Below are 23,814 nucleotides of genomic sequence, written 5' to 3' on the forward strand. Positions count from 1 at the left end.
ACATTCCTCCTGGCCTCCATAGCACCTAGCAGCCTCCCCAGGTCAGCATCCCCGAATCTTGATGCTGATCTCCTCAGCACCATTGTTGCGAACTGGCTGTGGTTGGCTGAGCAAATTTGCTTAGGTGCTGCTGGACCTTGTCACCGGAGTGCTATCGAGTGCGGTCCTGGTGAATCAGCTGGCGAGCCTTCATTTGCGGCGAGAAGCCTGTGAGGCTTCGTTAAGTGGACCAATTAACGTTAATTGTGTTGCTGGCCTCCCATATCGCCCACAGAGATCCTCTACTCCCTTAAATAGCCATCTCTTCCTTGGTTTTGTGAAGTGCGCCCTATACACTACCTTGAGCTGTATCAGCCCCAACCTCACACACGTAGTCGAGACATTCACCCTCTGCAGCACCTCACACCACAGTCTCTTTACTTGCAACTCCTCCAGCTCCTCCTTCCAGCTTTGCCTTAATCCCCTCCACTAACACCCTATCCTCCTCCAGGATCTTCCGTAGATCGCCGAAATGCCCCCCCTTTCCAACCCTCCCACTGACAGCACCTCCTCCAACAACGAGGGAGGCCGTCGCTATCGGGAAGGTTGGGAAAACGTTTATGCAATGTCTCGAACCTGCATGTACCTAAACACTTCCCCCTCGGCAAACCCATACTTCTCTCCCAACACCTCTATGCTCATGAATCGCTCTTCATTTCCTTACTCCTCCTCTCGTCCCATCCCCAAAACCTCGCATCTATCTTCTCTGGCTCGAACCCATAAATCCTCCTGATCGGCATCCCCCCTGATCCAGCCCTCAGCTTAAAGTGCTACCTAAACTGCCTCCAAATCCACCGGACTCACTGAGTCTTTGCTGGGGCCATCGGGAGCGGCAACATTGCCAGCGCCTGCAACCCCGACCTCTGACACGAACCCGTCTCCATCTTTACCCAGAGAGCCTCCCTCCCTGCTCCAGCACCGCACCTTCTCCACATTCACCGGCCAATAATAATACAGCAAGTTTGGAAAGCCTAACCCCTCTGCCTGTCGTTCCCTCTGCAAAACCATCCTCCTAATCCTGGTCACCTCCCCCGCACCCAAATGAACGAGGAAATCACCCCTGAAGAAGGACTTGAGTAAAAGACTGGCAGACATTGAAATAGAAACCGAAACCACGGCAAAACATTCATTTTAACTGGCCTGTACCCGGCCCACTAACGACAGAGGGAAATTGTTCCACCACGACAGATCGGTCTTCACCCTCCCCACCAAGCTAGTGAAAAGATACTTCGGAGCCCTCCTCAGTCTCATGCTACCTGCACCCCAAAATACCTAAATTAGGTTGCTGAGAAGCGGAATGGCACTCCCCCCACTCCTACTCCGGCGGGGAGACCATAAAATACTCGCAATTTCCTAAATTCAATTTATACCCCGATAACATCCCAAATCTCTGAAACAGCTCCATTTATACTTCCCACCGATGTGCTCGTTTCCGAAATATACAGCAACAGATCATCGCCGTATAGGTACACCCACTGCTCCCCCCTCCTTTACTATCCCCTTCCACAGCCAGAGCTCCTTAGCTCAATGGCAGGAGCTCTATAGCCAATGCAAATAATAGGGGCGGGGGGCATTGGGCACCCCTGCCTTATAATAATAATCTTTTATTGTCACATGTATGAAGTTACTGTGAAAAGCCCCGAGTCGCCACATTCCGGCGCCTGTTTGGGTAAGCTGGTACGGGAATTGAACCCGCGCTGCTGGCCTTGTTCTTCATTACAAACCAGCTGTCTAGCCCACTGAGCTAAACCGACCCATTGCACAGTGCAGTGCAGTGCAAAATACCCTGAATTCATGCTGTTAGTGCGAACACTCACCATCGGTTCCTTATACAACAGCCACACCCACGCCACAATCCTCGGCCCAATTCCGGATCTTTCCAATATCACCATCAAGTAACCCCACTCTACCCGATCAAATGCCTTCTCTCCATCCAGCGCCACCACAACCTCTGTCTCCTTTCCCTCCGCTGGAGACAGGACCACATTCAGCTACCTCCTCACGTCCGAGAACAACTGCCTTCCCTTCACGATCCCCATTTATCCTTTCCAATCGGGAGACACCCTTCCAAACTTGATGCCAACACCTTTGCCAATACTTTGGCATCTATATCCAGCAGAGAGATATGGGTCTATATCCACCGGTTCCTTGTCTTTCTTTAGCAGCAATGAGCTAGAAGCTTGCTTCATCATTTGCAGCAAGACACCCCTACCTATCGCACCCTCAAACATTCCCATCATCAACACCGCCAGCTTGTCCTTCAATTTCATATAAAATTCAACTGCATAGTTCACAGTGGTGGGAGGGGGGTGGTGTGAAGGGAGGGTTGCGGTGGGGGGATTGAAGGGGGAGGGGAGTAGTGTGAAAGGAGGGTTGGGTGGGGGGATTGAAGGGGGAGGAGTGTGCAGGGAGAGTTGGGGGGTTGAAGGGGGAGTAGATGGAGGAAGGGTTGCGGGGGTTGAAGGAGGAGGGGTGGAGGGAGGATTGGGGTCGCATGGGGAGTTGGGGGGTTGTATGCTCCCTTGGGGGCAGGGGTGTAGCAGTGTTGGTGTCTACTCACTTATGCTGCCAGTAGTAGGTCATTGACCTTCATCCTGCACTGAAGCATGTCCTCCTGGTCACACTCTAGCTGCTGCCACCTGATCCCAGGCAGCACTGGCTACTCTGTGGTTGACTCTCCTGAACCCTCGGGGGAACAGGACATTGCTCCTGACCTCCACAGCATCTAGCAGCCTCCCCAGGTCAGCATCCCCAAATCTTGGGGCTGGTCTCCTCGGCTCCATTGTTGCAAGCTGGCTTGTGTTGGTTGAGCAAATGCTGCTTACCTGCTGCTGTACCTTGTTATTAGTGTGCTGGCGAGCGGTGTCCCGGCAAAGTTTTTTGGGGACCACATCTCCCGGTAAGGTGTGCGGCCGGATGCCGACAAAGTGGCAGCCATGCAGCAGCCGTCAGACAAGAAGGTAGTGCTGCACTTTCTCGGGATGGTCAACCTCCTGGGGAAGTTCATTCCTAACCTTGCCTCACACACGACTGCTCTTCGCTACCTGGTAAAAAAGACAACGGAATTCCAGTGGCTGCCCGCACACTAGAGTGAATGGGAGGAGCTAAAGGTTAAACTCATCACCGCCCCGGTACTGGCGTTTTTCGATACCGCACGGGAAACAAAGATCTCAACTGACGCCAGCCAGTCCGGCATTGGGGCAGTACTCCTGCAACGGGACGACACCGAATCATGGGCCCCGGTCGCCTATGCGTCGCGGGCCATGACCCCCACAGAACAGCGCTATGCGCAGATTGAGAAGGAGCGCCTAGGCTTGTTGACCGGCATCGACAAATTTCACGATTATGTATATGGTCTTCCGCAGTTCACTGTGGATACCGACCATCGCCCCCTGGTCGGCATCATTCAGAAGGACCTCAACGATATGACCCCTCGCCTCCAGGGCATTCTGCTCAAGCTCTGGATATACGACTTCCAACTTGTCTACACCCCAGGGAAGGATCTCATCATCGCAGATGCTCTGTCCAGGGCAGTTAACACACTGCCCGAATCGGAGGGGTTCGTTTGTCAGGCCGACGCACAAGTAGCCTTCACATTGGCCAATTTGCGGCCACTGACGCACATCTGGCCCACATTCGCCGTGAGACTGCGGCTGACCCCCTTCTACAGTGTGTGATGCGCCACATGATGGAAGGGTGGCTCAAGGGGCAGTGCCCACAATTTTACAATGTCCGGGACGACTTGGCCGTCATTGATGGTGTCCTCTTGAAGTTGGACCGGATCGTGATCCCACACAGCTTGCACCGGCTTGTCCTCGAACAACTGCACGAAGGCCATCTCGGAGTTGAAAAGTGCAGGCGGAGGGCCCGAGAGGCTGTGTACTGGCCGGGCATCAGCGACGACATCGCCAACATGGTGCTCAACTGCTCCACCTGTCAAAGGTTTCAGCCGGCGCAACCCCCTGAGACACTTCAGCCCCATGAGTTGGTAACGTCCCCCTGGGCGAAGGTGGGCGTGGAGCTCTTTCATGCGCTCGGCAGGGACTACAATCATTCTGATTGACTACTTCTCAAATTATCCTGAGGTCATACGCCTGCACGACATGACATCATCAGCTGTCATCCGGGCATGCAAAGAAACCTTTGCTCGCCATGGAATTCCACTCCCTGCATGTCTGACAACGGGCCTTGCTTTGCGAGCCAAGAATGGTCTTCCTTTGCCACTTCATACAAGGGCAGCACGGTCGCATTGTGGATAGCACAATTGCTTCACAGCTCCAGGGTCCCAAGTTCGATTCCGGCTTGGGTCACTGTCTGTGCGGAGTCTGCACGTCCTCCCCGTGTGTGCGTGGGTTTCCTCCAGGTGCTCCGGTTTCCTCCCACAGTCCAAAGATGTGCAAGTTAGGTGGATTGGCCGTGATAAATTGCCCTTAGTGTCCAAAATTGCCCTTAGTGTTGGCTGGGGTTGCTGGGTTGTGGGGATAGGGCGGAGGTGTTGACCTTGGTAGGGTGCCCTTTTCAGGAGCCGGTGCAGACTCGATGGGCCGGGTGGCCTCCTTCTGCACTGTAAATTTTATGATAATCTATGAAACTTCACGCACGTGCCGTCCAGTCCCTTGCATCCCCAGTCGAATGGCAAGGCGGAAAAGGGCGTCCACATTGTGAAGCGGCTCCTCTGCAAGGCTGCTGATGCCGGATCTGACTTCTGTTTAGCCCTGCTGGCCTATTGCTCGGCCCCACTGTCCACGGGCCTCTCACCAGCCCAGCTGTTGATGGGTCGCACCCTCAGGACCACTGTGCCGTCCATTCATGTTCCTGAACCCGACCATGCTCCAGTACTGCAAAGGATGCAACAACAGCGTGCTCAGCAGAAGGTGGCACATGACGCTCGGGCGACTGATCTTCCTGCCCTGGCGCTTGGAGGCAACGTACGCATACACCAACTGGAGGGTGGGTAGTTGGCAACCGCCGAAGTTCTCCGCCACGTGGCTCCCCGCTCATTCCTGGTTCGCATGCCTGATGGCTCCATTCGCCGCCGTAATCGGGCCCTTCGTCTGGTTCCGCGCTTGCTACGAGATCATACACCGGTGCTACGCCCTCCTGTTGTCCCTGATGTCGACTTTGTTGAGATTCCTGCCACTTTGCCTCTTCCTCTCTCGTCCGTGGCCAGGCCCATTCCTCAGCCGGTGGATCCTGACCCACCCTTGAGGCGGTCAACCCGAATTCGTCGCCCACCTGAGAGACTTGACTTCTGAGCCTGTTAGCACATTGGACTCACTGAATTGTTTTACAGTACCGTTAACATGTTTCTCTCTTGTCGCTTATTGTTCCAGACGTTTTCTCCCATCGTTTGCTGATTGCATTTGTTCTGTTATTGGTAGAACCTCTTTGTTCTGTTGCACCTGACACCTTCCTATGTATATAGTTTAGCCTCATGAACATTTTGTAAATATTGCACACACATACGCAGATGCACTCAGTACACATTTCTATTAATTAGCATGTAGGCACATATCCTTGTGAAAGGGGGGATGTCATGATATCCACATCAGCATATCATGGTGCAATCACACACACACTGATGGACAGGTAGTTGGACCAACCAACACTCATACAACATTGCAGCCAATCACCAGTGAGAGCACACGCACTATAAAACAGGGAACACCACAGTTCCTGCTCATTCTACCAGGAGATAGCTCAGAGCACAGAGCTCACAGCGTGCCACTAAGACATAGACCATGTGCTGAGTGCCTCATCAAGATAGTGATAGGGCTGGGTCCACAGGTTACCTGGTGAAGCACGAACCTAAGCCAGCAGTTAGTAGTTGTCATTGTTTAAGACAATAAAACAGAGTTGTACCATCTACAGCCGTGTTGGATCATTTGTGCATCGGAACACCCAAAACGACAGTCTCCTCGGCGCCATTGTTGCGAGCTGGCTTGTGTTGGTTGAGCAAATGCTGCTTACCTGCTGCTGTACCTTGTTATTGGGGTGCTGGCGAGCGGTGTTCCGGCAAATCAGCTGGCGAGCCTTCATCTGTGGCAAGATGTCCGTGAGGCTTCGTTAAGTGGACCAATTAGCGTTGAATTGTGTTGCCGGCCTCGTTGGGTTGAGCGCCAGGAAGCTCGCGGCAATTCCCACTCGTAACAACACTCAGAAATTTTTCCGGAGAATTGCGCCCTTCTTTACTCTTCTCGCCAATCCTTTTGAAAGACTAATGTACCATTTGCATTCCAAATTGAAGGGACCTGCATATTAAATTTTTGTGATTCATATACAGGGACATACATATCCCTCTGTATGCCAACACTTCCTAGTCTCTCATTTAAAAAAAAATCTTATGCATTTCTATTTTTCAGTCAAGTTTGTAATATGGTTTATTTATGTTTTTTTTAAACAATTTCGCCATACGTACGCACAAAACAAAACAACCCCAGCAATACAAAAACAATCCCAACCAAACCCAGAAACCACCCCCCCCCTTCCACTCAACAATGAACGGTAACCAACTTCCGAAAGTGCTTGAAGAACAAACCCCAACAATTGTAGAACTCCACCTTTGCCTCCCTCATCCTTGATTTTGTGAGGTGCACCCTATACACCTTGAGCTGTGTCAGCCCCAACCTCGCACACAAAGTCGAGGCATTCACCCTCTGCAACACCTCACACCACAATCCCTCTTCCAGCAACCCCTCCAGCTCCTCCTCCCACTTTGTCTTAATCCCTTCCAGGGATACCCCATCCTCCTCCAGGATCCTCCCTTAGATCTCCGAAACGGCGCCCTCTCCACCCTCCCACTGACAGCACTGCCTCCAGCAACAAGGAGGCTGGCGTTATTGGGAATGTTGGAAAACCTGTCTTGCAAAGTCCCAAACCTGCATGTACCTAAACCCTTCCCCCTGTGCCAACCCATACTTCTCTCCTCGTAGTGTGGCGACTAGAATTGTACACAATATTCCAAATGAGGCCTAACTAAGGTCCTGTACAGCTGCAACATGACTTGCCTATTTTTATATTCAATGCCTCGGCCGATGAAGGCCAGCACAGTAGATAGTGGTTAGCACAATTGTTTCACAGCTCCAGGGTCCCATGTTCAATTCCCAGCTTGGCTCACTTTCTGTGCAGAGTCTGCACGTCCTCCCCGTGTGTGCGTGGGTTTCCTCCAGGTGCTCCGGCTTTCTCCCACAATCCAAAAATGTGCAGGTTAGGTAGATTGGCAATGCTAAATTGCCCTTAGTGCCCAAAATTGCCCTTAGTGTTGGGTGAGGTTACTGGGTGATGGGGATAGGGTGGAGGTGTGGGCTTGGGTAGGATGCTCTTTCCAAGAGCTGGTGCAGATTCGAATGGCCTCCTTCTGCAGTGTAAATTCTATTCTATTCTATGCCGTATGCCTTCTTGACCACTTATCCAAATGCGTTGCCACTTTCAGTGATCGGTGGACATGCACGCCCAAATCTCTCTGTCTGTCAGTACTCGCAAGAGTTCTACCATTTATTGTGCAATGTCTACATGCATTGGACCTTCCAAAGTGCATTACCCCACACTTGTCCGGATTAAACTCCATCTGCCATTTCTCCGCCCAAGACTCCAACCAGTTTATACCCTGCTGTATCCTCTGGCAATCCTCTTCACTACCTGCAACTCCATCAATTTTTGTGTCGTCTGCGAACTTACTAATCAGACCAGCTACATTTTCTTCCAAATCATTTATATACACCACGAACAACAGAGGCCACAGAACTGATCCCTGTGGAACGCCATGGAACACAGCTGGGTGCTGTGGCACCCAGTACCCAGTAATTTGCTGGAGCCGTTGGGAGCAGAGCCATTGCCAGCCCCCGCAAACCCAACCCCCTACACGAGTCCACCTCCATCTTTACGCACAGAGGCCCCCCCCATCCCTGCTCCAACCCTGCACCTTCTCAATACTTTATTCACCTGGTCCGGGGCCACCACCAACTTCCCTTTCTTGTCCCATACCCAAACTATCTCCCTCGCCGCTGCCTCCCCCTGGAGCTGGTCGGCCAGCATACGCCCCGCTTTCTCCCGTACTCAAAGACAGCCTCCTTCCCCCTTCTCAACCGGCGCACCGCTTTCCCCGTGGATAGCAGGTCGAACTTCACCTGCAACACCTTCCTCTTGGCCAGGAGACCTGGGTCTGGGTCATCCGCAAACCTCCCATCCACCTCCAAAATCAGTTTTTGCCATTCCTCCCTCTCCTCCTTGTCCACCTTAGCCTTCAATGAGATCACCTCCCCCCTCACTACTGCCTTCAGAGCCTGCCAACCACCAAATGCAAAACCTCCCCGCGCAATTGAACTCCATATATTCCTCGATCACCTTTCCGATCTTATCACAAAAGCTCCGGTCCGCGAACAACCCACATCCATTCTCCACCCCGGCCTCTGGGCTATCCTCTTCTCCAAAACCACATCCAAACAATGTGGAGCATGATCCGAAATCTTGATTGCTGAGTACTCCACCCTCCTAATCGCAGTCAACAGTGCCTTCCCAACCATTAAAAAGTCAATCCTCAAGTACACCTTGTGCATCGGGTAGAAAAACAAATACTTCCGTTCTCTCGGGTGTAAGAACCTTCAAGGGTCCTCTCCTCCCATCACCCTCATGAGCCCAGCCAAAGCCTTCGCCCCCCCTCCCTCCTCCCCTCCCCTCCACTCCCCCCTCCCCTCCCCCTCCCCCCCCCTCCGCTCCCCCCCCCCCCCCCTCCACGCCCTCCCTCCCCCCTCCGCTCCCCCCCTGACTGGGCCAACAAGCGTGACTGAGACCTGTCCACCTTCGGTATCTGCACTATGTTCCAATCCCCCCCTACTATCAGCTCATGGGTATCCAGATCCGGGTTGGCATCCAGCACCCTCTTCACAAACCCGGCATCATCCAGTTTTGCCCATATACATGTTTATTTATGTTTGCTAGAATTCACAAGCATACATACATGGGTACATGGGGACCTATTATCTGCGAGCATATGGAATATATTCAAACATTACACCTTTGTTTTCAATTACCTGGGCAGTTGGGGAGCCTGTCGGTTACCAGCCAATTAGCACCCTTTTCTCCTATCGTAAAAGTTGGGATGTTTGAAATTTGACATTCTTGTGTTGACTTGATGAGTGCGAGTGAAAAAGCTTTTGGCAACATGTCTGACTTTTTATCAATATTCAAAATCATTAGGTGCTTAAAATTTTTTTAATAGATGCTAAAATTATTGGTCAGCAATTTATACTTTTACATTCAGTTAAATATGATGTTGATAATAAATGAACTGTAGGTTATTATTCTGTGCATTCTTATATTAGAACCTTTCGGACAATCCTGTCTTTCAATTTCTGTAATCATTCGTTATCATGCTACTCTAAGATAGAGCTGTTGAAATGAGTATCTTTCTGCTGACAACCTTAGCAGAACACATTATATAAATCAGACAAAGCTAATGGTTAGTTTTGAGTTGAAGACTGACAACATTGCTAAGTTAAAGTTGAGCATGAAGCTCAGGCTTGGGCTAGTTTGTTTGGAATAATTGGGGTCAATGAACCGCCAAGTGACTTGCTGATTCTCTGTTGCCACATTGACCTTATTGAATTGATGGGCCAATTAACATTTTCAGTACTCACCCTTTTAAGAAAAAGAATTACTAATTTAGAGTTGCCAGTATCCAACCAGGCTATGATAAATGATTATACAAGCATTATTGTTCAGCAGAGTGAAACATTTCCCTGTCTCCTCCAAGTTTAAAGAAGACACTAATGCTCACCTCACTCTGCACACTCTGTATTGTGTAATTATATCTTTTAATGTAACACTTTCTGAGATTTCCTATTTTTGGTGAACACAGAAAGGTTAACCTCTACTGTATATTACCTGTTAATCACTCCTTTACATTGCTTGTTTGTGACTTCTGCTTGTTGGTTAATGCTGTTTGTTTTAAGACTTGTGTGTGTGAGTTAAAGCTGCGGCTGCCCTTGGCTCCTGTTGAAGGCTCTGTTAGTTTAGACAAAAAGAAAAGAGCACTTTTCATGACCACCAGATATCTTAAAGCACTTCACTGTCATTGAAGTATTTTTGAAGTCTAAAAGGAACAAAGGCATGGAAGAGATTTTCAGTAGCATATGAGCTGAGACAAAAGTATAATTGGGCAATGTTTTGGAATGGAAGTCTTGTGATCACGTGTTTATGTGATCAGAATCTTACTTGGTGTCAAATTGGTGTGCTGACCTTTGTGCTTTGGGAAGTGTTATATTACCTTGTGTAATGTAGTAACTCTTTTGAACTAGCCGGGTTGATGAAATGAACAATAGTCTTCTTGTAAAGATGAACTAATTTATTGAGTAATATAAATAATATTTGTGAGTCCTTTTTACTTAATACTCAACTAGAAAAGACATAAAATATAGTAAAGATAACTAAATAACTATGCAATGTAATAATGAAATAACCTATAACTTCTCTCTCTCTCTCTAGCTATTCTATGTCTTGTCTGTTCACTCTCCTGAAGCACACCCTCTCAGAGAGAGTGGGACAGTTATTTTTATCTCACCTGATAGAGAGACATCTAGTGTTGAATGGTTGCTAAGATTAATGGTTGCTAAGATTAATGGTTGCTAAGATGTTCACTGTATGTTTTAAAAAGGTTAACTTGAGGTCATAGAATAAACATTGTTTTGCTTTAAAAAATACTTTTCCATTTCTGCTGTACCACATCCTGTAGAATGGGCCCTGTGCTCCCCATAACACAATCTATTAAAGGTTGTGGGTCAGGTGAACTCCATGATACACTTTGGGGTTCTCTAAACCCTGGCCCATAACACTAACGACATTGACTCTTTGATCTTTTGTTGCTTGAAGATCCTTTCCATTTTCAAGATGAGCTGGCTTTATTGCTTGAAGATTATTCTTGCTTGCTTGTAGATCATTCTTCATGGATGATTCAACCACACCAACAAAGAAAGTGTTTTCTAACGAGAAAACATCATCGTCTTCCTGAAATCTTCTTGTGTGTTGATTTCTTCTTTTTTGTCCACAGCTCTCATTTTGTAGTATTTTTTCCGTGCGGGAGGAATGTAACTTGTGGATGATTGACACTGAGAAGCATAATGGTTTAACTTCTGACATCTCAAACAGCGTTTAACAAAAGCAGGGCGGTTTCCCTTTAAGTGGGCTTGCCACACCTATGACACGTAACCATGTGTCGTCATGATGTATTAGTGATGTACACGCATGCGCAGACTTCTTCTTTGATGTCTCACATTTCTGTGCGTAGTGCGCATGTCCAGAGCTCGAAAATGCGAGCGAGGGATAGTTACCGTTCCTCAGAGTCTTCTGCTTTGCCTGCGACACAATTTTGATTTTCTCTGCCTCGTGGTAGAGATTCGCGCTTTTTTCCTTGGGATAAAATGCTAAATACTGACTTTTGGTCTGTTCCATGGAAATGCATTTACCTTTCGCGATTTGCAACTTGAAATCATTTTGTCGAATTAAAGCTTCTCTGACAGTATCATCAAGTATGCCATAAACAATTTGGTCTCTCACAAGCGAATCATGGAGATCTGCATAGTCACACGTTTTAGCTAAAGGTTTGAAATCTGTGATGAAGTTATTCACCGATTCACCAACTTTTTGAACTCTTTTCTGAAATTTTAATCTTTCTAAAATTTAATTAGTTTGCATCTTGCAATGTTCATCGAACTTCGCTATAACTTGATCAAATTTCGATTTATCTTCACCAGCATTAAAATTGAAGGAATTGAAGATTTTGATTGCTTGTCCTGCTGGGGACAGACGTAAGCAATTCTTCTAGCATCTGGTGCAGCATTTAAATCACTAGCTTCTAAATAGAGCTGGAACTGTTGTTTGAACAACTTCCAATTCAAATTAAGATTACCAGTGGTCTTTAGATGTCTGGGTGCTTGAACTTGGTCCATCGAAAAGTTGATTTCGTCGAAGATTCCGATGTTGCGATGACTTCTGCAGTGGAATAGTTGAGTCCGATTTTTAAAAAAAATTTTTTTATTTTTGTTCTAAATCTTTACTAGTCTTAAAAGCTTAATTCATTCTGGCACCATGTTATATTTTAAACGCCTGGTTGCACGTTATACTACCTTGTGTAATATAGTATATTACTCTTTTGAACCAGCCGAGCTGATGAAATGAACAATAGTCTTCTTGTGAAGATGAACTAATTTATTGAGTAATATAAATAATATTTGTGAGTCCTTTTTACTTAATACTCAACTAGTAAGGAAATGAAATATAGTAAAGATAACGAACTATACAATGTAATAATGAAATAACATAACTTCTCTCTCGAGCTATTCTATGTCTTGTCTTCACTCTCCTGAAGAACACTCAGAAAGAGCGGGAAAGTCCTTTATATATCACCTGATAGTGAGACATCGAGTGTTGAATTGACTGTGCTAGTTTTACATACATTGATCATGGAAATTGATGTACTGAGATCACTACAGAGAGCATGTATTTTCTTTTTGTGCAGAGTTCTTTTCAGACGAAAGTGGGTTGGAAGTATTCCGAAAGAGGGTTAATTGGTTTCCTGATTATGACAACATTAGGAATGCCCATGTGACCATGGGGTTGATCAGTTACAAAGCAATGGGTAAACAGACATTTTGCAGTGGGTTTGATTTAGCCAGTGTTTTCTGTTTGCATGTTCAGAACACATGGAATTCATGTAAGAGAAAACAAGCAAGGTTTTTTTCCCAAATGGAACAGTTTTCTGTTTGACAGTTTTTCAACCTGTGTACCTCCAGAAGGAGATAGATATATTTCTGATTTTAAAAACGGGTTAAAAGGATATGGGGAACAGTCAGGGAGGTGGATTTGAGACCAGGAACAGATCAGCCATGAGCTGATTGAATGGCGGAGCAGCCTACTTCTGCTCCTAATACCTATGTATCTATCAATAGAACCTTGTTTTGAAGCAGGTGTCTGAGAATAGAACATAAATTTTGTTACTGTGTGTGTTATTTAGTTGGAAAGAGGAAAGAGCTGGAGACAAAGGGCAATGGTTTTGGATTGTACAAAACCCATTGCTGCTGCCGCAGTGTTCCCCGAGTCCATCAAACTATCTAAAGGTATCAGAGAAGGGAGTCTCTGATGTTTTTGTAACATTAAGACTATTGTGACCCAAGTGAGAGAGGGTTCATAGACGTGCACCTTCTCGGTGGTACCAGTGTCTGGGGACTTCGGAAGGAATACGTCTGTTGGTGAAAAGCGACTTGAGCAAATAATTGGATGGGAAGTGAGTGATTCTACAAAATGAATGGCGAGTTAGAAAGAATGAGAGATTGCCAGTGGTAGAATATTTGAAAGGCAACCACAGAATCCCCACACTGCAGAAGGAGCCAATCGAGTCTGCACAGACGCTCCGGAAAAGCACTCTACCTAGACCCACTTCCTCGCGCCCTATCCCAGTAACCCTGTGCATTGATCATGGCCAATCCACCTAACCTGAACATCTTTGGACACTAAGGAGCAATTTAGCATGGCCAATACACCTAACCTGCACATCTTTGGACTATGGGAGGAAACTGGAGCACCCGGAGGAAACCCACACAGACAGTCAAACAAGGCCGGAATTGAACCCAGGTCCCTGGCGCTTTCTTGGATCCATGTTTCTCATGTTAAAAGAGCTCATTATGGTTCAGATTAATTCCAGTGAAATGTTTGCTACTATTTTGATTTTTAGTTAGTCTTTTTAGATTTACAGACTATGGTTGGCTCACAGAAGGAAACAAACACTTTTATTTATATGTCCAAATTATATGACAAAAATATTAATGTTTTCAAATGTTGGGTATGTCTATTCCTTTTAATACTTTTTTAAAAAACAAATCTAGAGTACCCAATTCATTTTTTCCAATTAAGGGGCAATTTAGCGTGCCCAAACAACCTACCCTGCACATCTTTAGGTTGTTGGGGCGAAACCCACGCAAACACAGAGAGAATGTGCAAACTCCACAGGGACAGTGACCCAGAGCCGGGATCAAACCTGGGACTTCGGCGCCGTGAGGTAGCAATGCTAACCACTGTGCCACCATGCTGTCCTCTCCTTTTAATACTTCTGAAACAGCAGAATGGTATGTTTTTCAAAGTACTGCCCGTTGCTCCCAAGTTCATGAAGGGGCCAAAACATGTGGAAGATATAGATTTTGGGTCTACCTACAAAGGAGGGTTCAGTTATGGAGATCTACAGGTTACTCATTGACGACCTTTTGAGCGTGGTACCAACCCAATTAAAGTTGGAACCAAAATCTTCCCTATATTAACCTTCCAGTTACCATTAATCAGGAATGATCAGTATGGTTGACAATTCATCACCCTAAAGGTTTGAAAATGGGATATTGTAATTGTACATACTATTTTGGTGTAAGTAGGGCTTACAAATATTCTCCAAGCCGCTTTTGGTTCCTATCCATTGAAAAGTCTATACAATTCCACCAAAGGTAAGAACTTCTCAGACCGCTGGTAACTAGAAGATAATACCCATTTTACTGCTTATTTTGTTCCATATATTATTTGTAACCATAGGACCTACCCTTGGCTCCCACGTTATTGATCAGCATCATATTATTTAGGGTATGTAATATCTGCTATTGGTCATTTTGCTTCTTTATCAGAGGTAACAGGGTTGAGAAGTAGACGTACACTCACTACACAAGACAGACTTCTTGCTCAGTTTGTTCCTTTCTATTGGGATATCAAGGTAGCTAGAGAGTTCGATGAAATAACAGTAATCATAGACAAGGTAGCTGATGATACGTCCATAGCCCTAGTCAAAATTTCCACTGAGATGTTAGCTAACCGTACTGTGGCCTTGCAAAATCAAATGGCTCTTGATTATATTCTCGCTGAGAAAGATGGGACATGTACCCTGATCAGATCGGAATGTTGTACTTATATTCCAGATAGTTTCCAAAGAGATCACTAATTCAGTGCAGAGACAGAATCCACAAGGTCAATGTGACTGTAGTTTCATATTAAAAATATAGAAGTTGCTATGAAGGAATTTAACATATGAAGGGATCCAACATAGTTTTATGAAAAGTTACATAGAAGTCCCTTGTAATGTTTAAAATGTATCATAGCCTACCAACAGCCGAGCAACAGAAACATTTTGTCATAAAAATGTATCAACAGCAAGATTAATGCAAGCATCTTATCTTTGTAGGAATGGCATACATGGCAGATGTACGTAGACATTTAATTAATTCATAGAATTATAGAATTTACAGTGCAAAAGGAAAGAGCACCCCACTCAAGCCCATGCCTCCACCCTATCCCCGTAACCCCACTAACCTTTTCTTGGATACTAAGGGCAATTTAGCATGACCAATCCACCTAACCTGCACATCTTTGGACTGTGGGAGGAAACCGGAGCACTGGGGGAAACCCACGTAGACACGGGGAGAACATGTAGACTCTGTACAGACAGTGAAACAACTGTGCTAACCACTGTGCTACCGTGCTGCCCACAAACTTGATGGATATAAGTGAATTTTAAGTCATGACCAATGCTTGGATAACAAGTCATGTTCTAAGTGACAGACAGCTGTTTGAATAAATCAGAAAGCCTCAGCTGAGAATTAGAAACCAATGAGAGTAAATAAGGGGTTAGACCATTGATAAGAATAAGGATTCATGATTAAAGTTTTTGTTCTGAATCTATGATCTAAGAAACTCTGAATCATCTATTGATTTTCTAATGTTTTCGTTTAACTCTCTATTCTGTTTTGATGTATTATTTGATCTGAGTTTTGATTTATTTTTATGTAAGAGAATCAAGGTGAATAATTAGCAATAAAGTTGTATTTTTTGGACATCTCCAATCAAGTGGACCTGTGACTCATATTTGGAACATATATATAAGAGATTGTAACATTGGTCAGGAGTTCCACTGGTATTCTATTTTTTAATTCCCGATTTTGATTCAAAAGTTCTGCTATTGCCATTCTAAGTTTTGCATTTTCCTCTGTTAACTTATTATTTTTTCAACACGTAATTCATTTTATTCTAAATTCAACCCATCAACTTCACATTTGTATCTTCCATTTTCTTCGTCTAAGTTTTCTAATTTTCCAAGTTTAGGTTTTTCTCTCTTCAACTCCTCACAGATTGCCCTTAAGTGCTCCTTCTGTTTTTTAATCTCAGTCATAGTTTGTACTCTCTATATGTTCTTCCCTTCTTCAGATCTGATTTATTACATTTAATTTAATCTGTCTCTCTCATACTGCTAGTTTTTCCCCAAACTTCCCTGATATCTTCAGTGGATCATTGTCCCTTTGAAGTATCATGTTTAAAATCTTTTGTTCAATTTCTGTACTGATCTTGATCAGCTGAAGTTGCTGATCTACATAATGTTTACCAAACAAAATATTTCTTCTATGGAAATCTCTGGTGGGTCTTGACCACCCCTAAAGGTTGCTAGCAGATTCTCGGCTGCCATTTCAACTCTGAAATGCGGGGGGGGGGGGGGGGGGGGGGGGTTGTTTCCACTGGCAGGTCAAAGCAGAACTAGGGGGCACAGTCTCAAAATAAGAAGTAGATTTAAGACTAAGTTTAGGAGGAACTTCTTCACCCAAAGGGTTGTGAATCTATGGAATTCCCTGCCCAGTGAAGCAGTTGAGGCTCCTTCATTAAATGTTTTCAAGATAAAGATAGATAGTTTTTTGAAGAATAAAGAGTTATGATGTTCAGGCGGGAAAGTGGAGCTGAGTCCACATAAGATCAGCCATGATCTCATTGAATGATGGAGCAAGCTCAAAGGGCCATATGGCCTACTCCTGCTCCTAGTTTTTATGTTCTTATGAAACAATATTTCTAACCCCGGGCCCCAAGTCAAAAGATCGCAATATATATATATATATATATATTTATAATGCTATATAATACATATATACCATCTTAGACTTGAGCTATTTTCACCCCGGCCTTGATCGTAAGAAGGGCATAAGGAGTCACCCGACTCTGAAGGTCGCAGATGTGAGGGTTTCTTACTTCGGTTCCGCCGACCTGCCGCCAATATGCATCGGTATCTTCTCCGTTGTCCTCCTGCCAGCTCGCCAAATGTTACAATCTCTTATTTATTTTCAAAATAGGAGTCACAGGTCCGGTTGATTGGAGGTGTCCAAAAAATACAACTTTATTACGAATTATTCACCTTGATTCTCTTGCATAAAAATAAATCAAAACTCAGATCAAATAATACTTCAAAACATAATAAAAAGCCTTAAGCCTTTATTCAGTGTATATTCTTCTATTTCCTCCCTATTCACATATCCATCCAGATGTCTCTTAAATGTTGTTCATGTGCCTGCTTCCACCACATCCTCTGGCAGCATGTTCCAGGCATCCACCACTCTCTGCGTGAAAAACTTACCCCACACATCCCCTGAAACTTTCTCCCTCTCATCTTGAACCTGTGTGCCTTGTAATTGCCACTTCCACCCTTGGAAAAAACCTCTGACTATCCGCCTTGTCTATGCCTCTCATAAGTTTGTAGACCTCTTATCAGGTCTCCCCTCGGCCTCTGTCTTGCCCGTGAAAACAATCCTAGTTTATTCAACCTCTCCTCATAGCTAACACCTTCAAGACCAGGCATCTTGGTGAACCTTCTTTGCACTCTCTCCAAAGCTTCCACATCCTTCTGATAATGTGGTGACCAGAACTGCACGCAGTACTCCAAATGTGGCCTAACCAAGGTTTTACATAGCTGCAATATGATCTCCGAACTCTTGTACTCAATGCCCCAGCTGATGAATGCAAGCATGCCATATGCCTTCTTAATCACCTTGACCACCTGTGTTGCCACTTTTAGGGAACTGTGGACCTGCACGCCCAGATCACTCTGAATGTTAATGTTCCTAAGGGTTCTGCAATTTACAGTATAATTCATAACTAGATTTGATCCTCCAAAATGCATCATCCCACATTTGTCCAGATTAAACTCCATCTGTCATTTCTGTTCCCAAATCTCCAATCTTATCTATATCCTGTTGTATCCTCTGACAATCCTCGGCACTATCAGCAACACCGCCAACCTTTGTGTCATCCGCAAACTTACTAATCAGACCACCCACATTTTCCTCCAGATCATTTATGTATACTACAAACAACAGAGGTCCCAGCACTGATCCCTGCAGAACACCACTAGCTACAGACCTCCATTCAGAAAAACACCCTTCCACTGCTATTCTCTGTCTTCTATAACCAAGCCAGTTCTGTATCCATCTAGCCAGCCCACCCCGAATCCCATGTGATTTTAGTTTTTGCACAGTTTGCCATGTGATACCTTGTCAAATGCCTTACTCAAGTCCATATAAACTACATCCACAACCCTCCTCTCATCAATTTTCTGTGTTACCTCTTCAGAAAATTCAATCAAGTTGGTGAGACATAACCTTCCCCAAAACCATGCTGTCTGTCACTAACTAGTCCATTTTCCACCAAATGTGTAGATATCCTGAACCTCAGTATATTTTCCAAAAGCTTCTGCATCACTGATGTCAGGCTCACTCACTGGCCTATAATTTGCTGGATTATTCCTGCTTCCTTTCTTAAACAAGGGAACAACATTTGCTATTCACCAGTCCTCTGGAACCTCGCCTGTGGTCAAAAAGGATGTGAAGGTATCTGTTAAGGCCCCACCTATTTCTCCCCTTGCCTCTCGCAGTAATCTGGGATCGATCCCATCTGGCCCCGGGGACTTGAGTACCTTTATGCAATTTTGGATACTCAACACTTCCTCCTTTGATATATTGACATTCTCAAGAGAGTCCACACAACTATCCCTGACCTCAACATCTGTCATGTCCTTCTCCCTGGTGAATACTGATACAAAGTATTCATTAAGGATTTCACCCATTTCCTGTGATTCCACGCATAACTTCCCTCTATTGTCCTTACGTGGGCCTACTCTTTCTCTTGCTACCCTCTTACTCCTAATATAAGCATAAAAAGCCTTGGGATTCTCGTTAACCATGTTTGCTAAAGACATTTCATGGCCCTTTTTAACCCTCCTAATTCCACGTTTAAGTTTCTTCCTTCTTTCACTGTATTCCACAAGGGCTTTGTCAGTTTTTAGATGCCGAGACCTATCGCATGCTTCCTTTTTCCTCTTGACAAAGCTTACAATTTCCCTTGTCATCCATGGTTCCTGAATCCTGCCATTTCTATCCTTCCTTTTTGCGGGGACATGCCTATCCTGCACTTCAATCAACTGGCCTTTAAAAGCCTCCCACATGCTCGATTTTTAAAATCTGAACCTCGAGTCACATTGACCTTGTGGGATTCTGTCTACGCATGCATTATAAAATGTACTGCTTCAATTCTTTATTGTCTCAAATAAATCAATGAAGCAATCAGTAAATCAATAAATCTGTAATCTATCATGCTGTGAGGCAGCAGTGCTAACACAGTGCTTATAACTGCATTAAGCATTTTTTGTATCAACAAAGCAAAATATTCTTTCCTTGTTAATTGGTTTTTGAATTATATTTATTTTAGTTGATTTGTTACAGTAAAAGTTTTACAAAGTGAAAGTGATCGGTTTTCTTTCCATTGTCTTCATGGGATTCCTCTGTTTTTAAAGCTGTGTGGTTGAGCAGTTGTTAATATTTTATGCATTCATGTAGATTTCAGCTAAGCTCTCCATATTACCCAGGAATAGAAGACTCAGTGAAATCTCACTCCCCAGGTCCCCCCTCACACACACTACAATCAGGTCCCCCCCTTTGAACACACACTGTATTCTGTCCCTCTCCCTATCATCCTCCCACATGCACACATTGTAATCATCTCCTCTCCTTCCAAACTGCAATTAACCCTCTTCCACCCCCTCCTCTCTTCCCCCGCCCCCGCCAATTTTGGTCCAGATGCTGCAGCACCGTCACCAGGTTGGTTAAAGAATCTAAACAACAGGAGCACTGTTGTAGCCAGAAAACTGTAAAGTTTGAAGCACCACTTACCTTCCTTTTTTTAAAACTATTTTATTGGAGGTATTTTCAAATATATACAGAACAGGACGGAGCAAACAGCAACAATAAATCTTTTGTGAGGGCCACGAAGAATCCAGCACGAGTTTTAAGGATACAAAGTAATAACATTTATTTACAATAACATATATTTTTATAACAGCAGCAGCAACTTCCCTTGCTGCACACTCCTTCATGCTGGTTCCAAACTGGCCAGCTTTATTTATACATGGAGTTTACTAATGGTTTCTCCGCCCCCCTCATTGGGGAAGCTCATACTCCCACAGGATTGTGGGATTGTCATTAGTCCCCATCCAATGGTAAGCAGGCAGGTTATAACAAAATCATTCACAATTAACCCTATTCCCCTGTACTACCCACTTCACCCCCTCTTTTTACTACCCTCCAAAACACAAAGAAAATCCATCAAAGAAGTAATGAACAGCCTTCATCTTGTGGAGAATCCCTCCTCCGCCCCTCTTATGGCAAACTTAATTTTTTCTAGGTGGAGGAACTCTGCCAAGTCGCTCACCCATGCCCCCACGTTTGGCGGCTCCGGGTCCCACCAGCACAGCAAGATCCGTCTCCGGGCTAACAGGGAGACAAAGGCTACCATCTCAGCCTCTCACCCCACCTGCACTCCCAGATCCTCCGACATCTCAAATATCACCACCCCGGTAATCGTCCACCCCAGGAGTAAAAAAGGCTCATCCTAAACCCAGTCATATGAGCCCTATGCACCACCTTAAACTGGATGATACTCAGCTTTGCACATGATGAGGGCGAGTTTATCCTCTGCAGAGCCTCACTGCACACCCCAGCTTGCATCGCCCTTCCCAACTCCTCCCACATGCGCCGGACCTCCTCCTCCCTCTTCATCAGCTGAAAACCTTGCCCTCGCCTATCTCATCCTCATACAACTGTTTGTCCTGTGCGCTGGAGGTGGCAGCTGTAGGAACGAATGCACCTCCTTCCTCAAGAAGTCCCACACCTGCAGGTACCTGAACCCATTCCTCTTCGGCATCAAGTATACCTTCTGAAGCTCTTACAATTCCGTGAACTTACTGCCCACAAACAGGTCCTGAAAATATTCTATCCCCAACCAACCCCACTCCGAAACCTTCATCCAGCCCCGCTGGAGCAAAACTGTGGTTGCCACAAATCAAGGCACACAGGGACATGCCTTACGCCCCAATGCTGCCGACATTGATTCCACACCCTCCACGCTGATACCACCACCTGGCTCGTGGAGAATCTGGCTGGTGAGAATGGAAGAGGTGCCAACAGTAACACCCTCAAGCTGGTCAGCTCCTTTACATGGAACCTCCTCCACCCATCCCCACACTGAATCTCCCCTCCCCACACCGACATCTCCCCTCCCCCTGCAACCACCTATCCCCTGGAAGGGATAAAAATCAGGAGATTCTGGGACATAAACAAGAACCATGGGAGGATGGTCATTTTCACTGATTGCACCCGACCCGCCAATGACAGCGGGAGCACATCCCACCTCCTAAAGTCCCCCTTTATCTGTGCCACCAACCAAGCCAAATTTAGCTTGTGCAGCTGCTCCCACCCCCGGGCCACCTGAATGCCCAAGTACCGAAAATTGCCCCCACCACCCGAAACGGCAACTCCCCCAGCCTCTTCGCCTGCCCCCTCGCCTGGATAGGAAAGACGTCGTTCTTCCCCATATTCAATTTATACCCAAGAACTGGCCGAATTCCTCCAAAATCCTCATATTCCCCCAATACCTTCCAATGGGTCCGAATTGTACAGCAGCAAGTCATCCACATATAGCAAGAGGACTGGAATCTATTATTAAGGAAGTAATAGCAGGGCATTTGGAAAATCATTATTCAATCAGGCAGAGGCAACATCATTTTGTGAAAGGGAAATTGTGTTTGACAACTTTATTCGAGTTCTGTGAGAATGTAAGAGGCAGGGTGGATAAAATGGATCGAATAGATGAACTGTATTTGGATTTTCAGAAGGCATTTGCTAAGGTGCCACACAAGATAAAATATGGTGCAGGGGGCATGGGTAGAGGACTGAGTAACTATCAGGAAACAGAGTTGGGATAAATGAGTCATTTTCAGAATGGTGAACCATAATTAGTGGATCAGTCTGCGTCAGTAATATCTGTCATTGGGGAAAATGCTGGAATCCATTATTGAGGAAGTAGTAGCAGGACATTTGGAAAATCATGATACAATGAAGCAGTGTCAATGGGTGGAGAATGGCTCCCGACGCCGAAACGCGGCAGAGCAGGTTTGACGCCGGGTCGCAATGCTCCGCCCCCTCCAAATCGGCATCATCAAAACTGTGGCCATCTAAAATGGTCACTTGCAGAGGGTAATGGGAATTGTGGTCAGGTTGAGATACAGACGATACATAGCCCCTGTGTATTGTGCAGAGGAAACCAGACCTACACAGATACTTGCACCTGCTAAAGGTCAATCACCGATCTCCCCAGGACAGTGGGAGTCAGATTGAAACATAGCAGTAGTAACAGACTCGGGGGCGCCTATTCGCCTTATTTGGGAGTGTATACGTGCCTTGGACAGTAACAACTAGGACCCGCCCAGCTATCAAGGTACCCGCCCCTAATTGGCCACAATCGATTAGGGTGATCGAAATTCTATCGATCTATTGGATCCCGAGATGGGGCCGCCCAAAAGAGCGCGAAAAATCGGAGGATAAGAGGAACTGCGCGACTAACATTCTGTCTCTTTTGGACCGACCTCTGCCCCACCAACTGCAGCACATCGACCAGCCAAGTTCAAGGACCCGTGATTGCTACCTGAAGGACGGGCCGCAGTCTAGATGTACCTGACAACTTCCAACCGCCACACATGGGGAATCAGATAAGGCCTTATCTAACCTGCATAGAGCCGGTCACTTGAAAGTTAAGTAAAGGTCATTTAAGCTGTTAAGTATAGTTTAATGTGTAGCCGTGTGTGGATTATTACGCATAGAATCAAGCTTATGTTTAATAATAAACAATAATTGAACTAATATATTGGTCATTTGTCCAATACACGGAACGTACTCGCGTCTTGTGGTTATTATTAATAAAGATAAAAGAGCAACAAAACGCATGCCACATGCAGTCAAAACGGCGTTGGAATGTAATCAGCGGGCCCACCTGCAATTCTCCGCCTCCGAAAGGCCGGGTTCCCGATGGCGCGGGCCACGTGTGGGGTGTCGCATGGGGAGGGAGAGAGGGGGCGTGCGGACAGTGTCCAGCACCACCACACTCGGCCGAGATCTGTGCCGCTGGCCGGAGGGGGGGGGGCTTCTGCCAGGGCTGGGGATGGGGGAGTGGTGGGGGGTGGCCAGGAGGTGGGCTGTGGAGTTGAGGCGGGCGGGTATGTGGCCCAGCCTGCCGCCGCCATCTTTTCCGGCATGATTAGTGCGTGTGTGGGGGTTGTAGGTGTACGCATGGCTGCAGCCTGTCTGCCCTGCGCATGTGCAGCACGAACCCGGCGACTCTCCAACTGTTTCCTGCACGTTCAGCGGGTATTTCATGCGGCGCCGGTGCTAGCCCCTCATCAGTAGCGGAATCGGTGAGGGTTTCGCACCAATTTTCCCGTCGTGAAACACCACGGATCCTCCATTAGTGTCGGCACGTAGCCTCAGTAACAGAGAATCCGACCGAATATGTTTTGTGAAAGGGAAATTGTGTTTAAAAAATGTATTAAACTTCTTTGAGCTTTAACAATCAGGGAATACAAAGGTAAAGCAGTAGATGTAGGGCGCGATTCAA

At 46.0% G+C, this 23,814-nt stretch overlaps 1 protein-coding gene across 8 annotated transcripts in view; it reads left to right on the forward strand.

Moving 5' to 3' along the window:
* The window catches only part of dock3 (dedicator of cytokinesis 3), a 1,587,592-nt gene that overhangs the window by 335,491 nt on the left and 1,228,287 nt on the right, over positions 1-23,814 (forward strand). Inside the window, exon 1 of one of the 8 annotated variants that reach the window (XM_072472054.1) lies at positions 22,846-22,952. The exons of the other annotated variants lie outside the window; for them this stretch is intronic. The gene's annotated coding sequence lies outside the window, so the exon portion shown is untranslated. Of the gene's footprint in view, positions 1-22,845; positions 22,953-23,814 lie in introns of those variants that run through there. 8 annotated transcript variants of the gene reach the window in all.

Source organism: Scyliorhinus torazame, chromosome 13 (genome assembly GCF_047496885.1).
Source record: "Scyliorhinus torazame isolate Kashiwa2021f chromosome 13, sScyTor2.1, whole genome shotgun sequence".
NCBI lineage: Eukaryota > Metazoa > Chordata > Chondrichthyes > Carcharhiniformes > Scyliorhinidae > Scyliorhinus > Scyliorhinus torazame.